Below are 27,875 nucleotides of genomic sequence, written 5' to 3' on the forward strand. Positions count from 1 at the left end.
AGAGGTTACTTTTTATTACGACTGGTGTTGGTCACTCACCATTTATGTAAACGACCAAATAGAAGAAAATGGAACCTAACATCAAAATGTTTCAAATGGCTCTGAGTAATATGGGACTTAACTTCTGAGGTCAGCAGTCGCCTAGAACTTAGAACTAATTAAAACTAACTAACCTAAGGACATCCATGCCCAAGGCAGAATTCGAACCTGCGACCGTAGCGGTCGCGCGTTTCCAAACTGTAGCGCCTAGAACCGCTTGGCCACTCTGGCCCGCAATCTGATATCGAAACGGAACAGGGGACCCAGTAAGATTACTAAATAGAGTTTCTTTTCGAGAAAATTACTATCACATGATCAGAATTCATATCTTTCGTCGTACACGAAGAAAGATTATCATACTGAAAATATATGAAACAGTGAATGTAATGTTCGAATTCTAAAGTAAAAAACTGCCTGTGAGGTACACAGCTAAGATTTGATGTGTCGCAGTTAACAGTTCGAAGATCATGCAAACAAAGAGCGTGAATGTGCATAATACATAACATTAGGTAAAAACACTTCTATGTTAAGTTTGTACAAATGGATGACAGTAACAAAGCTGTGTTCAACAAAGGTATTTTAAAAATCAACCATATGGCAAACATACTTACAGGGGGCACATGATGTATACATGCCATACAAACGTAATAAAAACAGTGTACAAACCATAACATGTAGAAGGCAGAAAACACCCATGTCATAAGCAGCTGACTCTCTAAACATACTGGAGTCAGATGTAATTAAATTATATCAAGGAACATAGATGCAGTACTACATCTAGTATTTATGATGTATAATAACATGAAGAGATGGCAATGTGTGTATCAAACTATCGCATCAAAAACTATCTCTCTATAAGCTTATGCTTAATCACATTAAACTAGCAAAAACACACAACATCAATAAATCCTTAATAATGTAACCATACATCATTCGTATTAGTAGTACTTGAGACAAGTGGTGGGGTGTCAACTACAGGCAAACACTATTACCGATCATACTGAGTGCGTTTGTGACATTCTCTTTCCACAATTACTAATTATAAAGCAAACTATTCGCAACTAAATCACAGTAGTGTGTACAAATATGTACAAGGAAATATTATACAAAGAACACACATTTATGATGCAAGCACTCTTAAAGAGAGAGGCTCATAAGAGCAAGAGTAACAATGAAGTACTTTGTGGCTGCACACACTTTCCAGGTAACACTCCAGATATTACAGTTATTAATAGGAAACCAAGCTCAAACTACCATGTCATATACGAGGGTTGACTGAAAGGTAATGCCTTCACTTCCGTAACATTTCAACTGTTGACAGCATTTGTATGCGGCAGGTACTGGCTTGTTGTGTAGCCTCTCCTCTACAGCTCCTGGTGGCAGGAAGCCTTACCATTGAACTGTTATATTGTTACAGTGTAAAATATGGAACCTGCAGACGGTAGGTCAATGCATTTAAGCAACGTGTAGTCATTGGATTCTTGACAGTAGAATGTGTCACTCCAAAGGAGATTCATCAGGGAATGTAAGCATTTTATGGTGACTGTGTTGATGTGAGTACTGTCCGTCGTTGGGCGTGTAAGTTTAAAGATGTTGATGCGAGAACATCTGACTGGCGTCACAGAGTTGGATGTCCTGGAACAGTAACCACTGAGTTTCACAAGCAAAACGTTGAATGACTCAGATCGCTGGGCGTATCACTCAGAGAGAAATTTCAAGTACAATCAGCATTTCACATGAACGTGTGGGTCACATTATTGCTTCACGTGTAACCACAGAAGAATTTCAGGGACAATCTCACCACCATGTAAGGAAGCCGGGTTGCCCACTGTTATCCTGCTTTGGTTTTACACTCCTTCAGTAACCTACTTAAGCAATGAACGTTTAATTTTTTTTTCATTTTCACTACTCAGATCCCGACTACAGATTCTGTGGCCTTCAGCCTCATAGCATAGAATTCAGAAATAGTTTAAATAAAATTCCCCTAGTAAAACCTATTATTTCAGTACATTCTAATATCTATTCTGAAAGTAATGAGCTAATCAGTTTTATTGGAAATGCATACTGTAAACAGTTATGTATAATGACATATTGTGCAATACATATTAAGTAAAATTCGAGTGAGCTAATACACTCCTGGAAATTGAAATAAGAACACCTTGAATTCATTGTCCCAGGAAGGGGAAACTTTATTGACACATTCCTGGGGTCAGATACATCACATGATCACACTGACAGAACCACAGGCACATAGACACAGGCAACAGAGCATGCACAATGTCGGCACTAGTACAGTTTATATCCACCTTTCACAGCAATGCAGGCTGCTATTCTCCCATGGAGACGATCGTAGAGATGCTGGATGCAGTCCTGTGGAAAGGCTTGCCATGCCATTTCCACCTGGCGCCTCAGTTGGACCAGCGTTCGTGCTGGACATACAGACCGCGTGAGACGACGCTTCATCCAGTCCCAAACATGCTCAATGGGAGACAGATCCGGAGATCTTGCTGGCCATGGTATTTGACTTACACCTTCTAGAGCACGTTGGGTGGCACGGGATACTTGCAGACGTGCATTGTCCTGTTGGAACAGCAAGTTCCCTTGCCGGTCTAGGAATGAATGGTAGAACGATGGGTTCGATGACGGTTTGGATGTACCGTGCACTATTCAGTGTCCCCTCGACGATCACCAGAGGTGTACGGCCAGTGTAGGAGATCGCTCCCCACACCATGATGCTGGGTGTTGGCCCTGTGTGCCTCGGTCGTATGCAGTCCTGATTGTGGCGCTCACCTGCACGGCGCCAAACACGCATACGACCATCATTGGCACCAAGGCAGAAGCGACTCTCATCGCTGAAGACGACACGTCTCCATTCGTCCCTCCATTCACGCCTGTCGCGACACCACTGGAGGCGGGGTGCACGATGTTGGGGCGTGAGCGGAAGGCGGCCTAACGGTGTGCGGGACCGTAGCCCAGCTTCATGGAGACGGTTGCGAATGGTCCTCGCCTATACCCCAGGAGCAACAGTGTCCCTAATTTGCTGGGAAGTGGCGGTGCGGTCCCCTACGGCACTGCGTAGGATCCTACGGTCTTGGCGTGCATCCGTGCGTCGCTGCGGTCCGGTCGCAGGTCGACGGGCACGTGCACCTTCCGCCGACCACTGGCGACAGCATCGATGTACTGTGGAGACCTCACGCCCCACGTGTTGAGCAATTCGGCGGTACGTCCACCCGGCCTCCCGCATGCCCACTATACGCCCTTGCTCAAAGTCCGTCAACTGCACATACGGTTCACGTCCACGCTGTCTCGGCATGCTACCAGTGTTAATGACTGCGATGGAGCTCCGTATGCCACGGCAAACTGGCTGACACTGACGGCGGCGGTGCACAAATGCTGCGCAGCTAGCGCCATTCGACGGCCAACACCGCGGTTCCTGGTGTGTCCGCTGTGCCGTGCGTGTGATCATTGCTTGTACAGCACTCTCGCAGTGTCCGGAGCAAGTATGGTGGGTCTGACACACCGGTGTCCATGTGTTCTTTTTTCCATTTCCAGGAGTGTAGATCAAATTCAGCTATAAGACTGCATCCAATAGAAAGGCTAAATTTTACTGATTCCAGCAAAGTGTTTAAATTAACCCAAAGTATGTTAATTAAATAAATATTAGGACTTAAAATCTGTAGCCTGTATGACTTTCAGTGCCATTTGTGACCAAACTACTAAATAAGTCCGAGATCTGTTTTGATACTTTTGCTACCTTTATTTTTCTATGTAAAGTGTCTCCAGTCTGAACTTAATTATGAATTAAGTAAATTTGAGTATGTAAAAATTATTGTTGTAAAGGGCTGCCGTGGTTATAAGTCTGGAATTCCCACGGCGGATGCATAAGTTAGTTCCACGTATTTAAACTGATACAGCTCACTTATGTTATTTAAATAATAAAACCCAATATTTAACTTCAAAACCAGTTAGAAAGGATCATTTTAACCCTGGGAAATTATAAACTATAATATATTAACAGAATAGTCAAATATTCAATCGCTCGTCTGTATAAGGTCCGAGCTAGTGCAGCTCTAGTTAGATCTCGGTCAGATTCTCTTGGAGTAAAAGTGGAGCAAGTTGGTCATTGGTTTCGGTATTTGTGATTGTGAACTTTGTTATAGACTGGAAGTTTTTGACCTACCTAATGTGACGATTAAGTGTAAGAGGCCTGTTCCCATGAATATTCTGTGTGCGAGTGATAACAAATAAATCGCACTGTGGTTGACACAAATGTTCAACAATGAATACAATCTTGACTTTTGATTTTGGAAAACTTAACCTAGGATCCTGGCTTCTTAATTTCAGTGTGATTTTGGTGAGACAGACGTAGCTACCAGGAAGACAATATTGAATAAGCAAAGCAAGGTAGATCGAGAACACTGAGTGAGGAAATGTTTCAGTAGCGGTACATCCGGTTGTGACGTGAACTTTAAGTGGCACTACTAAATAAGGACATGCCCCAGCACGTTACATGTGGTGTCCCAGGTGAGGAAACAACAAGGCACGTTACAACCATACAGAATCCTCCATACAGTCCAGATGGAGCACCATCTGACTTCCATCTGTTCTTGATAATGAAAGGCGACCTGCTGGGACATTATGCTTCTGATGAATACGTTGAGAGAACTGTGAGACTGTGATTTCAGGAACAGTGTCGACTTCTTCCGTGATGGATTCAGAATACTTGTTCATTGTTGGCAGAAATTTATCCAATTGGCTCGTGTTGATTATGTGGAAAAGTGAATACTTTTAGTTAAGGATCACATTCTACAGACTATTTCTACATTTCATTTATTAAAATATTCCCATCCAAACCCAATTAACGAAGGTGGAGTGTTACTTTTCACTCAACCCTCGTACTTCACTATGGCCTATTACATAATACGACAGGAATAAGAGTTGTACCATATTATGATTGTGTGTTCTTAAAGTTTCAACAGCATGCAATAAAACCCGTGAAAAATGATAAAGCTAAAGGACACAAAGCAGAAATTTAATACGTTTGGTGGTTTAAGCCTTTTTTTAAATGAACATGATGGATTTTAGTAAACTTTTGTTTGAATTCTATGACTGGAAATATGGTTTTCATAGGCCAGGATGTATTGGAGCTCAAGCAAACTTTGAAAATGCTATCGAAGATGGCCAAATACAAACTAGGAGGAAAAAGTTTACTATTGTGTTCCTAATTGTTATCAGTCACAATTACAATTATTTAAAGCTGTTTTATACACTGCGGTTTCTTTGAATCTCTGGTATTTTGAAAATGATAATATTTTACATATCTGTTGTTCAGCATTTAGAGAAGGTTCGAAATTATGTCTAATGTTTGTTGGAAGCAACAAAGTGCTCATTATGAAAATGAGTGTATAGACTTGTGCATCGTTATCTGCACTGCCTGATGACCTCTAACCGTTTCTGACAAATCCTGTTCTTTGTTTGTTGAATCTTTGATGTCAGATCATACCTCTTTCTGAGTAAATCCTGACAATTTTACTTTCTGTGTTACAAATATTTTCCTGCATCTTAAAAGATCACATTTCTGTTAACCCAGGATGCTATCAGATAGGAAAGATGAATCTATTGCTGCGTGTCATGAATTTGGTTAAACTTTTAGTAAGATCAGTGGAATAGTGTTTGGGATAAAAGTGCCTTCAGTCCTGTGTCCATCCTTGTCTGATTTATTTTAATGATATGCATGCAGTTCTGAATGGTGTAGAATAAACTTACCATGTTTGCACATGGTACCAGCATTCTGACATATCTTTTACGACTGAGTGGCAAATCTGAGGATTACAGCCTCCTTGACCAATACTGGTGGCGCCAAGGGGATCAGAGGAGAGGCGTGTGGAGGAGCCTGGTTGGTTGGTTGTTTCAGGCTTAAGGGACCAAACAGCAAGTTCATCAGTCAATTGTTTCAAATAGGGTCCATTCCGCTAATGGGACATCTCAGGAAAGTCAGAACAATAAAAGGGAAGAAGGTAAAAATGTAAAAGGGCAGTCATGTTGTCAATGGTAAAAAACAAAATGAGGGAAGTCGGCAAGAGAACGAACCCAACGCTATGCTGAAGCAGCATAGGCAAGACCACCTGTGACTTAAGAGGTGCGACCGCTAGAGTGTAGAAATACGTATGGGAAAAGGAGACTAACCAATCCTTAAAAATGATGAAAACAGAGTAAAAGGGGAAGCAAAGAGGATCTCGGTTAGGGACGTGAATCGGGAATCTCCAAACACAGTTTACAGTGGGAGACACCCAAACACTCACCGCCCTGCCTCAACACCAGAGAGAGATTGAAAACCTTAAAACTGAAAATAAAAACCACTTTCCCGGAGAAAACCGAGAACCAGAGAGACCATTCAGGTATCGTCAGCCAACATCAAAGGGGAGGTGTGGGGGAGTCTGTACTTAGTACGCAGAGGGGCATTCAACCAAAATGTGGGCTACTAACTGGAAGGCTCCACAACCACGTAGTGGGGGGGAGGGGCTCATCACGCAAAAGAAAACCATGGGTCAGCATGGTATGGCCAATGCGGTGATGACACAGTGTGGTCGAGTCCTTTCGGGAGAGGCGAAAGGAAGAACGCCACAGGCCTGGGGTCACCTTAATCGCTCGAAGTTTATTAGACAGGGGAATAGCCTCCCAAGTATGGGCCCATGATTGTGCGAAGTGGGATTTGATGTGAAGCCGTAAATCCGGTGCAGGAGGGGTTACAGAAAATGGGGGCTAAGTGACTGCTCCCCCAGGCAAACGAACAGCGAGCTCATTACCCAGGATACCCACATGGCCAGGGACCCAAAGGAAGTCAATGGAACAAACAGCTCAGTGAATATCAACGAGATGGTCATGGATGACAAAGACCAAGGGATGGCGCGAAAAACATCGGTCAATAGCAAGAAGGCCACTTATTGAGTTCTTACATTAACAAAACACGGTTGTGTTTGGACTGTTTAATAAAGGTAAAGGGCCTGGGAAATTACCATCAATTACGCAGTAAAAACCCCACATGTAGTTGGCAGCAGGCGATTTTCCGTTCCAACAGGGGACGTAAAAGCATACCCCACATGATCAGCAGATTTAGAGTCATCAGAGTAAAAACAACAGCATCCCGAAACTCCCATAAAGTTTGGCGGAAAAAGGAACGGATCAACATTGGGGGGATGGAATCTTTCGGACCTTGGCGGAGATCAATCCGAATTAGTGGCTGAGGAACTAACCAAGGGGGTGGAGCGGAGAGAGCGAGGAAGGCAGGACAAAGAAGGAAGCTGAAAATCACAGCAAAGAGACGCAAGGCAGAGCCCAACCGGTAAACCCGTCCAAGGGCGGGAATCGGGTGGGCGACGTCCATGGTCTCGGAACAGGTCAGAATAGGAAGGATGAGAGGGAGAGGAACGGACAGCGAGTGCATAAGAAACCAGAAGCTGGGACCGCCGAACAGGAAAGGGGGGGGGGGGGGATCACAGCTTCAACCAGAAGACTATCAACAGGTGTAGTAGGGAAGGCACAGGTGGCCAAATGGATAACACGATAGTGGACTGGATCCAGCACGTGCAGTGTGTAAGGAGCAACTGAACCATAAACTTGACAACCATAGCCCAAGCGAGACAGAACTAGAACATGATAAAAATGGAGGAGGGGGGAACGGTCTGCACCCCAAGAGGAGTGGGCAAGGAAGTGAAAGACATTGAGTTTACAGAAACTTCCTACCCTCAGATGTCTGATATGGGGCAGCCAAATGAGCTTTTTGTGGAAAAGACGACCCAGGAAACGAAACTGTGGGACCACAGGCAATCGTTGTGCAGCGAGATAGAGCTCTGGATCAGGGTGGATCGTAGTACGGCGACAGAAGTGGACCACCCGCGATTTTGAAGGAGAGACCTGAAACCAGTGTGTGAGGGTCCATGCAGAGGCACGTCGTATAGCTCCCTGGGGCTGCCATTCTGCAGATGCCATCAAGGAGGAACTAACCCAAATGCAGAAATCATCCGCATACAGGACAGGGGCAACCAAAGGACTGACAGAGGCCACAAGTCCATCGATAGCAATGAGAAAATGAAGGACACTCTGGACAGAACCCTGTGGGACGCCTGACTCCTGGGTCTGTGGAGAACTAAAAACAGTACCCACTCGAACTCTGAATGACCGATGGAACAGGAACTGGTGGATAAAAATCGGTAGTGGGCCCCAAAAACCCCACTGATGAAGGGTAAGTAAGATGTGATGGCACCAGGCCGTGTCATATGCCTTTCGAAGGTCAAAGACCACTGCAACCAAATGGCGGCGCTGGAAAAAGCCTGCCGAACTGCGGATTCCAAGCGAAGTAAATGATCAATTGGAGACCGTCCCTCTCGAAAGCCACGCTGGGAAGGGGACAATAGCCCCATCTCGTGGTCGTGCGGTAGCGTTCTCGCTTCCCACTCCCAGGTTCCCAGGTTCGATTCCCGGTGAGGTAAGGGATTTTCTCTGCCTCGTGATGGCTGGGTGTTGTGTGATGTCCTTGGGCTAGTTAGGTTTAAGTAGTTCTAAGTTCTAGGGGACTGATGACCTAAGATGTTAAGTCCCATAGTGCTCAGAGCCATTTGAACCATTTTTGCCAAGGGGACAATAGATCCCGAGACTCGAGGACCCAATTGAGCCGACGGGCTGCTATCCATTCAAGTTACTTACAAACAACATTGGTCAAACTAATTGGCCAATAGCTGTTAACAGGTAGGGGGTTCTTACCAGGCTTAAGGACAGGAACCACGATGCTATCCCTCCACTGAGAAGGGAAGTCACCCTGGAGCAGATACAGTTAAACACCCGGATAATATGTTGCTGTTGTGGAGCACTGAGATATTGAAGCAGTTAGTTATGTATGGAATCTGGGCTAGGGGCCGTATCATGAGACGAAGACAGAGCAGAAAGAAATTCCCATTCAGTAAAAGGTTTGTTTTAAGATTCTGACTCACAAGGGGTGAAACATAAGGTGGAAGCATCAGCCTGCTGCTTTTGGTGAAGGAAAGCCGCTGGATAGGAGGCTGATGCTGATGCCACTGCAAAATGGGTCGCAAGATGTTCTGCAAGGACTAATGGGTCCGTACAAAGGCCATCTGGGAGGTCAAGGCCTGGGAGGGTGGACTGCCGATGGCAACCTTGGAGAGAGCGAAGTGTAGCCCATACTCGTGACAGAGGGATAGTAGAACCAAGGGAAGAAACGAATCGTTCCCAACATATCTGCTTGCTCTGTTTGATTAAATAACGGGCTTTCGCGCGGAGGCGTTTAAAAGTAGTAAGGCTGGCTATGGACGGGTGCCTCTTAAGGTGTTGCAAAGCTCGACAGCGATCACGGATGGCAATGGCAATGGCCGTACTCCATCATGGGACTTGCCGGCAACGAAATGGTCCAGATGTGCGCTGGACAGCAAGGCTAGCAACACAATCAATCGCGTCAGAACAGTCACGTAGGACGTCATCAATACAACCCAACAAAGAGGGAGAAAACACGACCTGTGCTGTGTATAGAGGCCAATCGGCGCGTTGGAAAGACCTACGATATAACCTGTCCATCGGGGAACGGGAAGGGAGCGAGATAATCAACGGGAAATGGTCACTATCACAAAGGTCGTCGTTTGGCGACCATTGTAAAGAAGGGAGGAGAGAGGGAAAAGAAAGAGAAAGATCAATGGCAGAAAAGGTACCATGAGCGGCACTGAAGTGAGTAGGAGAGCCATCATTAAGAAGGCACAAGTCGTGGTCTGCAATAAACTGGTCTATGAGAAGACCTCGTCTAGATGGAAAGGCACTGCCCCACAAGGGATGATGAGCATTAAAATCCCCAAAAAGGAGGAAGGGAGGAGGAAGTTGCTGAAGATGGGCACTTAAGGTAGCAGGTGTAAGAGTCCTGTCAGGAGGGAGATAAAGATTGCAAACTGTGACTGCAGAGTAAGTGGACCCTAAGAGCAACCGCTTCTAAAGCAGTTTGAAGAGGAATCCACCTGCTAGCAATGTCTGTATGGACCACCATACAAACGCCAGCAGAAGCCCGCAGGGGTCCAACCTGATTTCGACAGAAAACACGGAATCCACGGAGGGTCGGTGAGTGAGCATCAGTAAAATGAGGTTCCTGGAGAACCACGCAAGATGCAGAGCAGGACGAGAGAAGGGATTTCAATTCCGGAAGGTGACGATAGTATCCATTACAATTCCATTGGAGAACCACAGTACGATGGTTTAAAATGGAGGCTGAACACGCTAAATCCAGTCATACCGCCGGGTCCCCACCTGTCATGGACAAGGAGGGGGTGACATCCATGAACGACAGGTCAGAATCCGGTTGTGAAATTGGAGAAGGGACCTCCGGTGACACCAGAGGCTTTTTGTCCCGGGACTTATGCTTCTTCTTTTTTTCAGGCTGAGATCGAGGAGGGCTGTGTGGCATAAAGGAGCCAGCTGCAGCAAGATCAGGAACAGAAAGAGACCTGACGACCTGGGGGCCTTCAGGCCGCGGCCCTCGCAGTCGTCGCGGGGAAGCAGACCTTTGGCCTTGAAGGTGCTGGGAAGGGGCATCCCGGGAGAGGCGCCCTTGACTGGCAGACACCGAAGGAGTGGGGCACTTCTCCGGCTGTGGAGGGTGGGGGGCAGCTACCAGGGGAGATGGTGTGGGAGCCGCAGGGGAGGGGGGGAGGAGAGAGGGGTAGGGGATGGGAGTAAGGAAGGGTGAGGAAGGGGTGAAGATGTAACCAAGGCATAACTAGATGTCATGGATACAGGGTGAGTTCGTGTAAATTTCTTACGGGCCTCTGTGTAGGTTAAACGATCGAGGGACTTATACTCCTGTATCTTCTTTTCCTTCTTATATACTGGGCAATCTGGTGAACGTGGAGAATGACTGCCATGACAATTTACACACACAGGAGGGGGAACACAGGCACTCCCCTCATGGAGTGGACGTCCACAGTCGCCATAGAGAGGTGCCTGTGAACAGCAGGAAGACATGTGTCCAAAACGCAAGCACTTAAAACACCTCATAGGAGGTGGGCTGTACAGCTTCACATCACATCGACAGATTATAATCTTAACTCTCTCAGGGAGGGTATCCCCTTCAAAGGCCAGGATAAAGGAACCAGTATCAATACGATTGTCTTTAGGACCCTTCTGAACACGCCGAACAAAGTGAACAACCCGCTGTCCGACTTTGTCCTGAAGTTCCTCTTCAGTTTGAAGTATCAGGTCCCTGAAAAAATCACACCTTGTACCATATGTAGGGACTGGTGGGGGTAATGGACACAGGAATTGTGCCAAGATGGGTACAGGCACGTAGGGCCGGAGATTGGGCAGCTGAAGCAGTTTTTATCAGCAAGGAACCCGATCGCATCTTGCTCAGGGAGTCCACTTCGCCATCTGGTCTTCAATGTGTTCCACAAAGTTTGGTATTGGTGAAAGTATCTCCATCAGTCCTAGTGCAAACTAGATAATGGGGGAAAGGTTTCGCCCCTAGCCGACATGCCTGATCCTCTTCCCAAGGGGTAGCCAGGGAAAGGAAGGCCGGAGGGGCAAGAGGAGCAGCACTTGAGGAATCAGTTCCACGCAGAGAGATGGCAGCAGAAGAACGGCCAGAGTTCTGGACCTGTATGCATTTCATTTGCATAGCGTCCGCCCTGATACCATCCACTCGGATCAGGGGCTCTCCTCATGGATTCCACCCAGCCATAGCAAGGGCCGTCTGGCACGGCGGCCATTGCCAGGAGTTCCGATGCTCCAGGATGACGAGCAACCACTCCAAGGCATGCATGAGGAGGTCACAGGTCAGGTATCAGAAGTGTGATCCCTGTGTGTTCAGGGGGCTCAACCAAAAGGGTACATAGCGACCCCACCACATGGGCTGGCTACCGTGCTGGCTTTGCACCCTAGTATCAGACAACAACGTGAAAGAGAAGGTGGAATGTACTAGGAGGGTGCATGTCGGAGACACTAGGTAAGGTGCTTTTCCCCAAATGGTTCACTCTATGGAGGAGAAATTTAGGAATGGAGGTCAAACCTCAGAGGGGGACCAAGGAATGCTAAAGGTGGAGACGATTATGCAACAAAGCCGAACTGTAAAACCAAGAGAACCAGGAGGATAGCAGGGGCCAACATAAGCAAGGACACCAATAGACGGAGAGGCGAGGGCGAGGGGAAAGGAGCAAGGAGGGGAAAGGCGGGGAAGGAAAAGGAAATGCAGCCCTGGAGAGGAAAAGGGCTGCAATGGCTCGGGGCACCGAGCTCGCCACGCACGTATCCACAACAGAGTTATTGATCCCCGGGGGGGGGGGGGGGGGGGGGTGGAGGCTGGGTAATATGTTACTTGTTGGTGGCTAACGATTAATTCAGCTTACACTCCTGGAAATTGAAATAAGAACACCGTGAATTCATTGTCCCAGGAAGGGGACACTTTATTGACACATTCCTGGGGTCAGATACATCACATGATCACACTGACAGAACCACAGGCACATAGACACAGGCAACAGAGCATGCACAATGTCGGCACTAGTACAGTGTATATCCACGTTTCGCAGCAATGCAGGCTGCTATTCTCCCATGGAGACGATCGTAGAGATGCTGGATGTAGTCCTGTTGAACGGCTTGCCATGCCATTTCCACCTGGCGCCTCAGTTGGACCAGCGTTCGTGCTGGACGTGCAGACTGCGTGAGACGACGCTTCATCCAGTCCCAAACATGCTCAACGGGGGACAGATCCGGAGGTCTTGCTGGCCAGGGTAGTTGACTTACACCTTCTAGAACACGTTGGGTGGCACGGGATACATGCGGACGTGCATTGTTCTGTTGGAACAGCAAGTTCTCTTGCCGGTCTAGGAATGATAGAACGATGGGTTCGATGACGGTTTGGATGTACCGTGCACTATTCAGTGTCCCCTCGACGATCACCAGAGGTGTACGGCCAGTGTAGGAGATCGCTCCCCACACCATGATGCTGGGTGTTGGCCCTGTGTGCCTCGGTCGTATGCAGTCCTGATTGTGGCGCTCACCTGCACGGCGCCAAACACGCATACGACCATCATTGGCACCAAGGCAGAAGCGACTCTCATCGCTGAAGACGACACGTCTCCATTGTCCCTCCATTCACGCCTGTCGCGACACCACTGGAGGCGGGCTGCACGATGTTGGGGCGTGAGCGGAAGACGGCTTAACGGTGTGCGGGACCGTAGCCCAGCTTCATGGAGACGGTTGCGAATGGTCCTCGCCGATACCCCAGAAGCAACAGTGACCCTTATTTGCTGGGAAGTGGCGGTGCGGTCCCCTACGGCACTGCATAGGATCCTACAGTCTTGGCGTGCATCCGTGCATCGTTGCGGTCCGGTCCCAGGTCGACGGGCACGTGCACCTTCCGCCGACCACTGGCGACAACATCGATGTACTGTGGAGACCTCACGCCCCACGTGTTGAGCAATTCGGCGGTACGTCCACCCGGCCTCCCGCATGCCCACTATACGCCCTCGCTCAAAGTCCGTCAACTGCACATACGGTTCACGTCCACGCTGTCGCGGCATGCTACCAGTGTTAAAGACTGCGATGGAGCTCCGTATGCCACGGCAAACTGGCTGACACTGACGGCGGCGGTGCACAAATGCTGCGCAGCTAGCGCCATTCGACGGCCAACACCGCGGTTCTTGGTGTGTCCGCTGTGCCGTGCGTGTGATCATTGCTTGTACAGCCCTCTCGCAGTGTCCGGAGCAAGTATGGTGGGTCTGACACACCGGTGTCAATGTGTTCTTTTTTCCATTTCCAGGAGTGTATTTCTATACATCCATTGTGATTGAAGACAGCTTGCATTTTGGTGGCTCAAAACGTGGGTAGAAGAAGGAGCAGCACTTCCATGTGTCAATTTACTTCCGCTGATCGTGGTGGTATTCAGATACTGACTGTGACTTAACCTTCCCAAGTTTTACCGAACACTCCTCAGCTGTCATATACGGCACATGGCATTGTGTGACAAGTGTTGTAATCAAACCTATCATTATTTCATTAACACATGGGCAGAAAACACGACAGTACGTTAAACATAGGTTCTCACTATTTATATTCAAGGGAAGTTTACTGAAGCACTGAAGCCAACCTTTGATGGGTTTGACGTACCTGTATAGAGATGTGGGTTTACCTAAAGATCGTAGCAGAATGTGATTAACTGATGGAGATAGTCATGTGATTAGTAATGCGGAATGAATTTGAAATAGAGGATACCATCTTTATGCTGTCATAGTTATCTTGTGACTGTCCTTGCTATGGCTATCAATTTTACGAAACTTACAGAAACTAATTACGGTTGATTTGAGTCTGTGTAAAATGTGTGTGACGTGTGCTTGGATGGGCATTTGAGGTCCAGTAAATGTTGGCGTCTGAAATGTGACGTCAGTTGCTACCAACCGGAGGTTAACGGCTGTTAGTAATACTGGGCCCACAGTGGACTGTGGCAGCTTGGGTTGGGCAAGGTTTGGTCAGAGGAAGCTACGTTGCATTCTGTTAAACCTAGTTTTTTCCTGTGTTTCAAATCTTTATTATTGCATTTGCTGCATCATACATTTCAATATTCCCTTAGGTCCGAGGTGTGTAAACAGTGTTGAGATTTTAATTCATTACCCATTGTTTAGTGGCCTGCATGTCTGTTTCGCTCACTGACTGTCTGCCCGATTATTTTCTGATTTAAAAAAGTTGTCTCAGTGTTCCAAGAATTTGCAATATTTGAAGGATTTATGTTCATTAAGTTTGTGGTTCTTGCGAATCCTCTCAACTTCATGCTCTTCATTAGTCTACTTTGACGTAAAAATTTTGGAAAGTTATGGTTATTAAAACGAAACGTTTTTGAGTGTTACTCTGCGTTTTAAGACCCAGTGTTCGCTCCAGATACTACTTGGTATGGTTAGCTGTCAACTACTCCTTAGCCAGCCCAAGCAAATCAATTATTACGCAAATTATATGAAGTCACGGAAAGCCAGATTAACACAAAGACAGTCAACAGCCAGCAGGTGAGTTGGTAGCACCACGTTCCTAGGCATTTGCGCCAGCTTCCAACTACGCTGGGAACATGGCGTTCATTCAACTGAGCAAAAGTGAGATCAGCAGCCTTTACATCAAAACGTCTCTCATATTGGAGACGAAACGGTCACAAAAGCAGCTTACGTTGTTTCTGTGCACTCTATGGAAAGAAACATAATTATCTTCGGGGCCACATATTCTGTTCTCCAGACTATCTTCACTGCTTAGTGAAGTGACTAAACTCGTGTGTAAACTAAGTTCAAGAATCTGTTTCGCGTATTCTCAGTTGGCTAAACTGATTTGCTTCTCAATACATTTAGTTCTCTAATGTGTTGCTATCAAGGACTCCATTGTCTGAACAACTCAGAATTTCACATGTGTAACTCCAAATAAATGAATGAATGCCAGTTATGTAACCTGCTGAGAGGAGGTGGTAAGTATGCTGCTCTGCAACTTTTTAATCTCAGTCCCACTGAGCTCAAAAGCTCATGGAATATAACTTCAGAAGTGGACTACAGCATTGTCTCTCACCCCTTATGCTACCCTCCTTCGCAACATGTGAACAGACTCCTTATCTAAGGTAAGATGAAACTTTGTAGTTTCACAATTGACAGCTGTTTCAGGGGTCTATTTAGCTTCACATCCGTAGGTGTTCCCTGAAAGTGTCCCACATGTGACCCCCGCGTGGTGCTAGTAGAGCAACAACTGTCTGCCAGACAATAGCTGTACGTCTCCTTAATGTATTCCAAGACCTTACTGGACAGAGAGGGAACGAATCAGTACATAAAAAGCTCCTTTTACAGGGCCACATCTCTAGGAGAATGGGAGCAGGTGTTTTTGTCAAATGAACGTCGAGAGCGTTAGCAGAAATTGTACAGAACATGCTGTTCAAAAGCAATGATATGTCCTACAGGGAAGTCGTTCAGATAATGGAAATCAACTACGCTATACAGGAGAAAATAGTGTGATACGATACTGTTGATGCGACATACACCATGCTTACCGAGTAGGCAGGCAACACGTCTCTACTAAAATAGAAATGGATACCTGCTAACCAACTCACGACACTGTTAAGTTACCACCGAAACTGGGGAACTAATCTTACTGGTTCCTATAATCTCTTTCCTTGGTCGACATGTTATTCAAACGTTCGTTAAGTAGGCGGTAGAAAAACGACATCCATTTTGTTTGCAATGCTGAAAACGGTTGCCTTCAGTTAAGCAGCTTGGAATTGGAGAACGACACAAACTCACGTTTGGCACTGATGATGGGAACCATAGCTTTGTCACAACTCAAAATTTTGTCAGATTTCCCTCATATTCAATACTGCCCCGCTCCTGTAGGAATCAGAGGAGCAATCCCACTGATGATGTTAATTCCTATATGCAAAGGGTACCTACAAACAGCTGATTGGTATGTCTTCGCGTAAAATGATGAATGCCTGTATTCAATTCCTATTTCTAAAAATAACGGCAACAGCTTTGTGAGGGGATTACTGTAACAGCGAAGATGCATGTACCCTGAGGATATTTAAAGAATATATTCGAAGCTGAGACAAGAAATATTAGAAACCTAACAAGATACAACTACTCAGTATCTTTGCCTTTAATCTGCCAAGAAGTTTAATTCCAGTACACAGTTTTATTGTTCAAACGCTCTACTGACTGTTCCAGGCACGCAGCAGCAACGCTCTCTAACTTTATCACCCCTTTCTATAGACTTCTGGAACGCGAACTGGTAATAGGGATTGGTCAAACAAATGGACAGCCAGCCAGCTTTTGTCCCCAGACGAAACAGTGCATGCTCGGTCTTGGCAATCTCATACTGAAGCAAACTTTCAGAAGATGATGCCTACATCTTTGGCTTTCATTAATTTGTTAGCAGCCTAGGGTATCATCTGGAGACTGGGCCTACTGTATGAAGTGGTAATGAAATCCCAATTCAAAAGGTTAAAGATTGTTGAAAGCATGTTTTGTGACATGATACAAGGTCACTGTAGTAAATAAAATCAGTAGCTAGGAACTCCTCCTCAATGGCTCACATGAAGGTGCAATATTAGTCCCAATGCTACTTACACTTCACATCGTGGATGCGCCAGAAATAATATCTAAGAAATTTGGTTACGTTGCTGATTGGATAATAAGAACGAGCCAAATCTTTTGTTAAAATACGGAAGACGTCCTCACATATAATTTATCTGCATTGACAGTACTTCTGAAAACGGAGGCTTACACCTAATATTAGTGAAACGCCACCTCTGACGACGCAGGAAGCACAACGTATGCCCAATTTGTTGACGCCGTCCACGCCAAGAAGCAGGTGCCTGTCCTAGGAACACCGGGGCTCTGAACAAATGGCTTCTGTCATTCCAGGTGGTTTGCTGTTTTTTGTTGTAAGGCGCAAAGATTTTGTTCTTTCGTGCCAACGTCAGAACTGTAGAACACGAAGACAAAAAAGGGAGTTAAAACGACTAAACGGTAAGCACAACTGATGGAGGAAAAGACAGCTTAAAAACAAAGACTCATAAAGGTCTATAAAATACACCATAGAGACAATGGGGGTGCTACACTGAAGATTAAAAGTCCTTCGCCATATTGCTACAACAGATCGAAAGTAAAACACGGTCGATAGCCCGTGCCACGCCTGATAACGTAGACGGCAAACGTAAATGAGAACATAAGTGGTTAAGAAAAGGGCATTGCGAACCGTCAGAGAGTGAGGATAATGAGTACAAAGTGGTAAGTGATCACCTCTAAACTAATGACGATGGCTAAGAAGACAGTGCCCAATTCGCAACCCAGCTAAAATGATCTGACGTCGAGAGGGCAGAGGAGGAGGTTGTCCAAGCCACTGGGAGAGCCTTAAAAACCCAGGGATTTTTCCCTAGAATGGAGGACAACTGGTGATGCCAAAGTGACAACACCTACTGGCAGACAGGAACAGAGATCATCTGGGAGAATATAAGAACCAGCAGGCTGAGGTATCAGGACTGCAGTCTAAGCAGCAGCGTCAGCAGCCTCATTTACTGACAGACTGACCTGAGCAGGAAACCACATGAACATCACAGTGGCTCCCTCAGGAGTGAGAAACTGAGTTTTCCTGGACCCGTTGCACCAAGGGATGGGCTGTCTACAGTGCAGGAAGACTAAAGGGCACATAGTCTGACCATAGGACAATGGAAAAGCCTGTGTCGCCAGATCTATTCTGGCCTCAGAGGGCGAAGAGTTCTGCTGGAAGTACTGAGTAGTGTTGCAATGGCAGATACTGAAAAACGTTGGCGCAGATGACAACGGCACACCTGATACCACAGTCAGATCCATCAGCATACAGAAAGGTACAATCAAAAAGTTGCGTGTGTAGGTAGTGGAAGTCAAGGCAATAGAACGAGGCTGTAGTAGTGACCTTGGGGAGCAAATGAAGGCTAAGGTGAACACAGGCTGCCACAAAAAGCCAAGGTGGTGAAGGGTTCACTCCCACTGGGATAGTTGCAGGTAGTGTGAAGTTCAGCTGCTGGAGCAAGAACTGAAAATGGGCTCCAGGAGGTAACTGAAGAGGAGTGGGTCCGATACTGGCTATCAAAGTATTCATTGAAGGAGGCATAGGATGGGTGGCCTGGCATGGCGGGCAAATGCCATATTTATCCGTTGAGGAGAACTTCAGTATGACTGGTAGTTCCACAGCTTCGGCATACGCGCTCTACTGGGGTAGCATAAAAGGCGCCAGTGGCCAAACAGATGCAACGATGGTGGGTAGTGTTGAGATGGCATACGAGGGACAGACACGCAGATGCATAAACAAAGCACCAATATTCTACTTTTTATTGGACAAGGGACCAGTACAATCCGATAAGGTTGGTTCGATCTGCCCCCAGGAAGTATCATTGAGGACATGTATGACATTGAGGCACCACATACAGTGGGCTCCCAGGTGGGACACGAGTGTGAACGGTTTCCTATTGAGCATGAGCCGCAGAAATTTCGAAGTTTCAACGAACAGAAGAGCAACAGGCGAAACTTGTGAATATGGTGGGAGAAATCAACTGCACTGACAGGAATCCAAACAAACGGTTTTGTCAGTGGAAAAACCAATACCATTCTCGATGCCCCATGAGTGAAGAAGTTAGAGACGTCACTCAAAATGAGAGGTCCCTGGAGGACTGCAATGGATGGCAGAATCTTCAACAAAAAGGGAGCCAGAGATGCTCAGCAGGAGGCAGGCCATTATGGCGTTAATGGCTATAGCAAAGAGGACAACGCTGAGGATGGAACCTGAGGTACACCGTTTTCCTGGGTAAAGTTGTCTGACGAGGCACAACCCACATACACCTTGAAAACTCCATCTTCTAAAAATTGCTGAGGAGAACATGGAAGCTTTGTGTAGAATACAGATATACCAGTGCTCCAGCAGGTGTCTTCCACAGAATCGAAAAATATTGCTTACCAGGGATTTACACAGAAAGCCCTTCATGACATAGGTGGACAAAGTGAAGAAATGGTCAACTGGAGAATGGCGCACTCTAAATCCACATTGGGCACTGGGTAGTAAATTGCAGGACTAACCACCACACCAACTGGGATGAATCATATGTTGAATAACCTTGCAAACAGCTGCTGAGAGAAATGGGGCAGTAGCTGGAACAGTGCTTGTCCTTACCCTGCTTATGCTTGTGAGTGACAGTGGCTTCAGTCCAGCATCTCGGAAACCTTCCCTCCACCTAGCGGGGTTTGTCCGTATGGAGGAGAAAATACTTGCCTGCAAGAGAAGGTGCAGCAACATCTGAATGTTACCATCGTCCAGCCCTGGGGAAGAGAATCGGGATTAAGTGAGATCAAAGTACAACTCTCACATAGTAAATCCGGCATTGCAGCCTCAAGATTCTGAAAAAGCAATGTTATTGTCCAAGCCGCCTCCACTTTTTTCCGATGAAGGAAGGCCGGGTAATAATGCGTAGTGCTCGAAATCTCCTCAAAACAAAGCCCCAGGATGTTTAAGACAGCGATAGAGTCCACTATGACATCTGGTACTGTCATCCAGAGATCTGAGAAAGGCCCTTTCTCCCAGGTAGCCGTACGAGTTTGCCGCAAATGACAGAAGAACGAGTGGAACTTAAAATTAGTTGCGTGCACAGTGCCACTGCATTCTTAGAGACAGCAAAAACGCAGATGGATTTCATGTACTGTTTACAAGAAATGTAGTTTGCCATCGTAAGAGGACAGTAATAAACGTGGAGAGCACGTTTCCGCGCACGAAGTGCCTCGCAGCACGCCTCAGTCCACCAAGGGACCAGGACACAGCGCAGTAGAGAAGAAGTCCGAGGAATGAAATTTTCGGCAGCAGTAAGGGTAACGTTTGTCAGGTGTTCTACCTGCTCATCGCTAGTGGGGAAGTTTGTTCATCGAAGGTCGCCAGCGAGTAGTGAAGCCTCCATTCAGCCTTAGAAAGCTACCAATCAATTTTGCACATATGTAGGGGTATGTGTCAGCAAACGGAAAGCAAACAGAAAACAGTTGCTGGAGTAAACGTCACAGAACGGACCACTCTGCAAGCTGTGCAGTGCAGAACGAGGGGTCCAAATAGTAATAGGTGGGTGTGGAGTGGGTGCTCCAATGTTAAGGCAGATAAGGTTGAGTTAATTGTGAAGGTCAGCAAAGACGTCACGCCTCTGTCAGGTTCTTGAAGAGCCCTGAAGGGTGGTTGTTGTTGTTGTCTTCAGTCCTAAGACGGGTTTGACGCCGCTCTCCATGCTACTCTACTCCGAGCAAGCTGCTTCATTCCAGTTACAACAAACTTGCTTTGGTGCATCGAATTCAAGCTACTGTTAGACCAGGTGATGCTCCATGGTTCCACAGCTGACCTTGCAAATAAGTAGGCTTGGAGACTAAAGTACTGAATTGCGATGAAATTTATGGGTTACATTCTCACGAGGATGCTTAGAGAGTTACAGTAAACTTCCTTTGGTGCATTGGATTTAATCTACTGATCCACCAGGTATTCCTCCATGGTTCCACTGCTGAACTTGCAGATAAGTAGGATTGGAGACTAAAGTTCTGAATTGTGACAAAAGTTCTGGATTAAATTCTCACTAGGAAGCTTCGAGAGTTACACTAAACTTGCTTTGGTGCATCGCATTCAAGCTACTGGTAGACCAGGTGATGCTCCATGGTTCGACTGCTGACCTTTCTGATAAGTAGGCTTGGAGACTAAAGTTCTTATTTGCGACGAACTTTCTGAGTTACATTCTCACTAGGAAGCTTCGAGGGTTACAGTAAACTTGCTTTGGTGCATCGGATCCAAGCTACGGGTCCACCAGGTGATGCTCCATGGTTCCACTGCTGACCTTGCAGGTAAGTAGGCTTGGACACTAAAGTTCTTAATTGCGACGAAATTTCTGTGTTATATTCTCACCAGGAAGTTCGAGAGTTACCGTAAACTTGCTTTGGTGCATCGGATTTAAGCTAAGGTCCACCAGGTGATGCTCCATTTTCCAATGTTGACCTTGCAGATAAGTAGGATTGGAGACTAAAGTTCTGAATTGCGACGGCATTTCTGGGTTACATTCTCACTAGGAAGCTTCGAGAGTTACAGTAAACTTGCTTTGGTGCATCGGATTTAAATTACTGGTCTACCAGATGATTCCCTATGGTTCCTCTAATGACCTTGCAGATACGTAGGCTTGGAGAATAAAGTACTGAATTGCGACGAAATTTCTGGATTAAATTCTCACTAGTTAGAGTAAACTTGCTTTGCTGCATCTCATCAAGCTACTGCTAGACCAGGTCATGATCTATGGTTCAACTGCTGACCTTGTGGATAAGTAGGCTTGGATAACAAAGTTCTTAATTGCGACGAACTTTCTTGGTTACAGTCTTACTAAGAAGCTTCAAGGGTTACAGTCAACTTGCTTTGTTGCATCGGATTTAAGCTACTGGTCCACCAGGTGGAACTCCATGGTTCTACTGCTGACCTTGCAGATAAGTAGGCTTTTAGACCAAAGTTCTGACTTGCGAAGAAATTTCTGGGTTATAATGTCACCAGGAAGCTTCGAGAATTAGTGTAAACTGGCATTGGTGCATCGGAATATAGCAACAGGTCCACCAGGTGATGCTCCATGGTTCCACTGCTGACCTTGCAGATAAGTACGGTTGGAAACTAAAGTTCTGAATTGCGACGAAATTTCTGAGTTATATTCTCACGAGGAAGATTCGAGAGTTGCAGTAAAGGACTTTGGTTCATCGGATTGAAGCTACTGTTCCACCAGGTGCTGCTCCGTGGTTCCACTGCTGACCATGCAGATAATTAGGATTGGAGACTAAAGTTCTGAATTGCGACAACATTTCTGGGTTACATTCTCACTAGGAAGCTTCGAGAGTTACAGTAAACATACTTTGGAGCATCGGATTTAATCTACTGGTCCACCAGGTGATGCTCCATGGTTCCACTGCTGACCTTGCAGATAATTAGGCTTGGAGACTAAAGTTCTGAATTGCTACGACATTTCTGGGATAAAGTCTCACCAGGAAGTTTCGAGAGTTACAGTAAACTTGCTGTGGGGCATCGGATTGTAGCTACTGGTCCACCAGGTGAAGCTCAATGGATCCACTGCTGACCTTGTAGATAAGTAGGCTTGGAGACTGCAGTTCTGAATTTCGAAGGAATTTCTGGGTTATATTCTCACTGGCAAGCTTCGAGATTTACAGTGAAAGTGCTTTGGTGCATCGGATTTTAGCTACTGGTATACCAGGTGAAGCTCCATGGTTCCACTGCTGACCTTGCAGAATAGTTGGATTGGAAACTAAAGTTGTAAATTGCGACGAAATTTCTGTGCTATATTCAAACCAGGAAGCTTCGAGAGTTACAGTAAACTAACTTTGGTGCATCGGATTTAAGTTACTGGTTCACCAGGTGATGCTCCATGGTTCCATTGCTTACCTTGCAGATAAGTAGGCTTGGTGACTAAAGTTCTATATTGCGAAGAAATTTCTGGATTATATTCTCACCAGGTAGCTTCGAGAGTTGCACTATACTTGCTTCGCTGCATCGGATTTAAGCTGAGGTCCACCAGGTGATGCTTCATGATTCCACTGCTGACCTTGCAGATAAGTAGGCTTGGCGACTACAGTTCTGAATTGCGACGAAATTTCTTTGTTATATTCTCACCAGGAAGCTTCGAGAGTTACAGTAAACTTGCATTTGTGCATCGGATTCAAGCAACAGGTCCACCAGGTGATGCTTCATGATTCAACTGCAGATCTTGCAGATAAGTTGGCTTGGTGACTACAGTTCTGAATTACTACGAAATTTCTGGGTTATATTCTAAATAGGAAGCTTCGAGAGTTACAGGAAACTTACTTTGGTGCATCGGATTCATGCTACTGGTTAACAAGTTTATGATCCGTAGTTCCACAGCCGACCTTACAGATAAGTAGGCTTGGAGACTAAAGTTCCAAATTGCGACGACATTTCTTGATTTAATTGTCATTCTCACTAGGAAGCTTCGAGGGTTACAGTCATCTTGCTTTGGTGCATCGGATTCAAGCTACTGGTCAACCAGGTGATGCACCATGGTCCCACTGCTGATCTTGCAGAAAAGTAGGCTTGGATCTATACTTCTGAATTGCGACGTCATTTCTGGGTTATATTCCAACCAGGAAGCTTTGAGAGTTTCAGTAAACGTCATTTGGAGCATCGGATTTTCGGTTCGGGTTCACCAGGTGATGCTCCATAGTTCGACTGCTGACATTGCGGATAAGTAGGCTTAGAGACTATAGTTCTGTAATGCGACGAACTTTCTGGGTTACTTTCACACTAGGAAGCTTCGAGGGTTACAGTAAACTTCCTTTGGTGCATCGTATTTAAGCTACTGGTCCACCAGGTGATGCTCCATGGGCCACTGCTGACCTTGCAGATAAGTAGGATTATAGACTAAATTTCTGAATTATGACAGAATTCCTGGATTAAATTCTTGCTAAAAAGCTTTAAGAGGTACAGTAAACTTGCTTTTGTGTATCGCATTCAACCTACTGGAAGACCAGGTGATGCTTCATGGTTCGACTGCTGTCCTTGCGGTTAAGTAGGCTTAGAGACTAATGTTCTTAAATGCGACGATCTTTCTGGGTTACAATCTCACTAGGAAGCTTCGAGGGTTACAGTCAACTTGCTTTGGTGCATCGGCTTCAAGCTACAGGTCCACCAGGTGATGCTCCATGGTACCACTGTTGACCTTACAGATAAGTACGCTTGGAGACTAAAGTTCTGAATTGCGACGAAGTTTCTGGGTTACATTCTCACTAGGAAGATTCGAGAGTTACAGTAAACTTACCTTGGTGTATCGGATTGAAGCTACTGGTCCATCAGGTGATGCTCCATGGTCCAACTGCTGATCTTGCAGATAAGTAGGCTTGGAGACTATAGTTCTGAATTGCGACGTCATTTATGGGTTATATTCTCACCAGGAAGCTTCGATAGTTTCAGTAAACGTGCTTTGGTGCATCGGATTTTAGCTACGGGTCCACCAGGTGATGCTTCATCGTTCGACTGCTGACATTGCGGATAAGTAGGCTTAAAGACTAAAGATCGTAACTTTGACGAACTTTCTGAGTTACATTCTCACTAGGAAGCTTCGAAGGTTACAGACAACTTGCTTTGGTGCATCGGATTCAAGCTACTGGTCCACATGGTGATGCTAGATTGTTCCACTGCTGACCTTGCAGATAAGTAGGCATGTAGACTAAAGTTCTGAATTGCTTCGAAATTTCTGGGTTACATTCTCCTAGGATGCTACGAGAGTGACAGATAAACTTACTTTGGTGTATTGGATTTAAGCTACTGGTCCACCAGGTGATGCTTCATGGTTCCACTGCAGACATTGCAGTTAAGTATGCTTGAAGTCCAAAGTTCTGAATTGCGACGAAATTTCTGGGTTATATTCTAAATAGGAAGCTTCGAGAGTTACAGGAAACTTACTTTGGTGCATCGAATTCAAGATACTGGTCAACAAGTTTATGTTCCATTTTTCCACTGCAAGTCGATAGTTACAGTAAAGTTGCTTTATTGCATCGCATTCAAGCTACTGTTACACCAGGTGATGCCCCATGGTTCGACTGCTGACCATGCTGATAAGTAGGCTTGGAGACTAAAGTTCTAAATTGCGACGACATTCCTGGGTAACATTATCACTAGGAAGATTCGAGAGTTACAGAAACCCTGCTTTGGTGCATCAGATTTAAGCAACTGGTCTACCAGGTGATGCCCTATGGTTACACTGCTGACCTTGGAGGTAAGTACGCATGGAGATTACAGTTCGGAATTGCGTTGAATTTTCTATGTTCTATTCTCACTAGGAAGCTTCGAAAGTTACAGGAAAGTTACTTTGGTGTATCGGATTCTAGCTACTGGTCAACCAGGTTATGATCCATGGTTCCAATGCTGACCTTGCAGTTAAGTATTTTATGAGACAACAGTTCTGAATTGCGAAGAAATTTCTGGGTTATATTGTCACTAGGAAGCTTCGAGAGTTGCAGTAAACTTGCATTGGTGCATCGGATTCAAGCTACTGGTCCACCAGATGTTGTTCCATGGGGCCACTGCTGACCTTACAAATAAGTAGGCTTGGAGACTAAAGTTCAAAATTGCGACAACTTTTCTGGGTTCTATTCTCAATAGGAAGGTTCGATTGTTACAGTAAACTTGCTTTTGTGCATCGGATTTAAACTACTGACGTACCAGGTGTTGCCCTATGGTTCCACACTGACCTTGCAGATAAGAAGGCTTGGAGACTAAAGTTCTGAATTGCGACGAAATTTCTGCATTAAATTCTCTCTAGGAAGAGTCAATAGTTACAGTGAACTTGCTTTATAGCATCGCATCCAAGGTGCTGTTAGACCAGGTGGTGCTTCACGGTTCAACTGTTGACCATATGGATAAGTAGGCTTGGAGACCAAAGTTCTGAAATGCGTCGAACTTCCAGGGTTACATTATTGTTAGGAAGCTCCGAGGATGGCAGTAAACTTGCTTTAGTGCATGGAATTCAAGCTACTGTTACCAGGTGATGCTCCATATTTCCACTGCTGACCTTGCAGATAAGTAGGCTTGGAGACTATAGTTCTGAATTGCGACGAAATCTCTGAATTATATTCTCACTGGGAAACTCCGAGAGTTACAGTAAACACGATTTGGTGCATCCGATTTAAGCTACTGGTCCACCAGGTGATGCTCCATGGTTCCACAGCTGACCTTACAGATAAGTAGGCTTGGATACTAATGTTCTGAATTGCGACGACATGTCTGGGTTTCATTCTCACTATGAAGCTTCGAGAGATACAATAAACATGCTTTGAAGCATCGGATTCAAGTTACTGGTCTACCAGGTGTTGCTCTATGGTCCAGCTGCTAATCTTACAGATAAGTAGGCTTGGAGACTATAGTTCTGAATTGCGACGTCGTTTATGGGTTATATTCTCACTAGGAAGCTTCGAGAGTAGCAGTAAACTTGCATTGGTCCATCGGATTCAAGCTACTGGTCCGCCAGGTGTTGTTCCATGGGGCCACTGCTCACCTTACATATAAGTAGGCTTGGACACTAAAGTTCTGAATTGCGACGAAATATCTGCGTTGTATTCTCACTAGGAAGGTTCGAGAGTTACAGTGAACTTCCTTTGGTGCGCCGGATTTAAGCTACTGGTCCACCATTTGATGCTCCATGGTTCCACTATTGACCTTACAGATAAGTACGCTTGGAGACTAAAGTTCTGAATTGCGACAACATTTCTGGGTTACATTCTCACTAGGAAGCTTCGAGAGTTACAGTAAACATACTTTGGAGCATCGGATTTAATCTACTGGTCCACCAGGTGATGCTCCATGGTTCCACTACTGACCTTGCAGATAAGTAGGCTTGGAGACTAAAGTTCTGAATTGCTACGACATTTCTGGGATAAAGTCTCACCAGGAAGTTTCGAGAGTTACAGTAAACTTACTGTGGGGCATCGGATTTAAGCTACTGGTCCACCAGGTGAAGCTCAATGGATCCACTGCTGACCTTGTAGATAAGTAGGCTTGGAGACTCCAGTTCTGAATTTTGAAAGAAATTTCTGGGTTATATTCTCACTAGCAAGCTTCGAGATTTACAGTAAACGTGCTTTGGTGCATCGGATTTTAGCTACTGGTCCACCAGGTGAAGCTCCATGGTTCCACTGCTGACCTTGCAGAATAGTTGGATTGGAAACTAAAGTTGTAAATTGCGACAAAATTTCTGTGCTATATTCGAACCAGGAAGCTTCGAGAGTTACAGTAAACTAACTTTGGTGCATCGGATTTAAGTTACTGGTTCACCAGGTGATGCTCCATGGTTCCATTTCTCACCTTGCAGATAAGTAGGCTTGGTGACTAAAGTTCTATATTGCGAAGAAATTTCTGGATTATATTCTCACCAAATAGCTTCGAGAGTTGCAGTATACTTGCATCGCTGCATCGGATTTAAGCTGAGGTCCACCAGGTGATGCTTCATGATTCCACTGCTGACCTTGCAGATAAGTAGGCTTGGCGACTACAGTTCTGAATTGCGACGAAATTTCTTTGTTATATTCTCACCAGGAAGCTTCGAGAGTTACAGTCATCTTGCTTTGGTGCATCGGATTCAAACTACTGGTCCACCAGGTGGTGCACCATGGTCCCACTGCTGATCTTGCAGATAAGTAGGCTTGGATCTATACTTCTGAATTGCGACGTCATTTCTGGGTTATATTCCAACCAGGAAGCTTTGAGAGTTTCAGTAAACGTCATTTGGA

Source organism: Schistocerca gregaria, chromosome 3 (assembly GCF_023897955.1).
Source record: "Schistocerca gregaria isolate iqSchGreg1 chromosome 3, iqSchGreg1.2, whole genome shotgun sequence".
Classification (NCBI taxonomy): domain Eukaryota; kingdom Metazoa; phylum Arthropoda; class Insecta; order Orthoptera; family Acrididae; genus Schistocerca; species Schistocerca gregaria.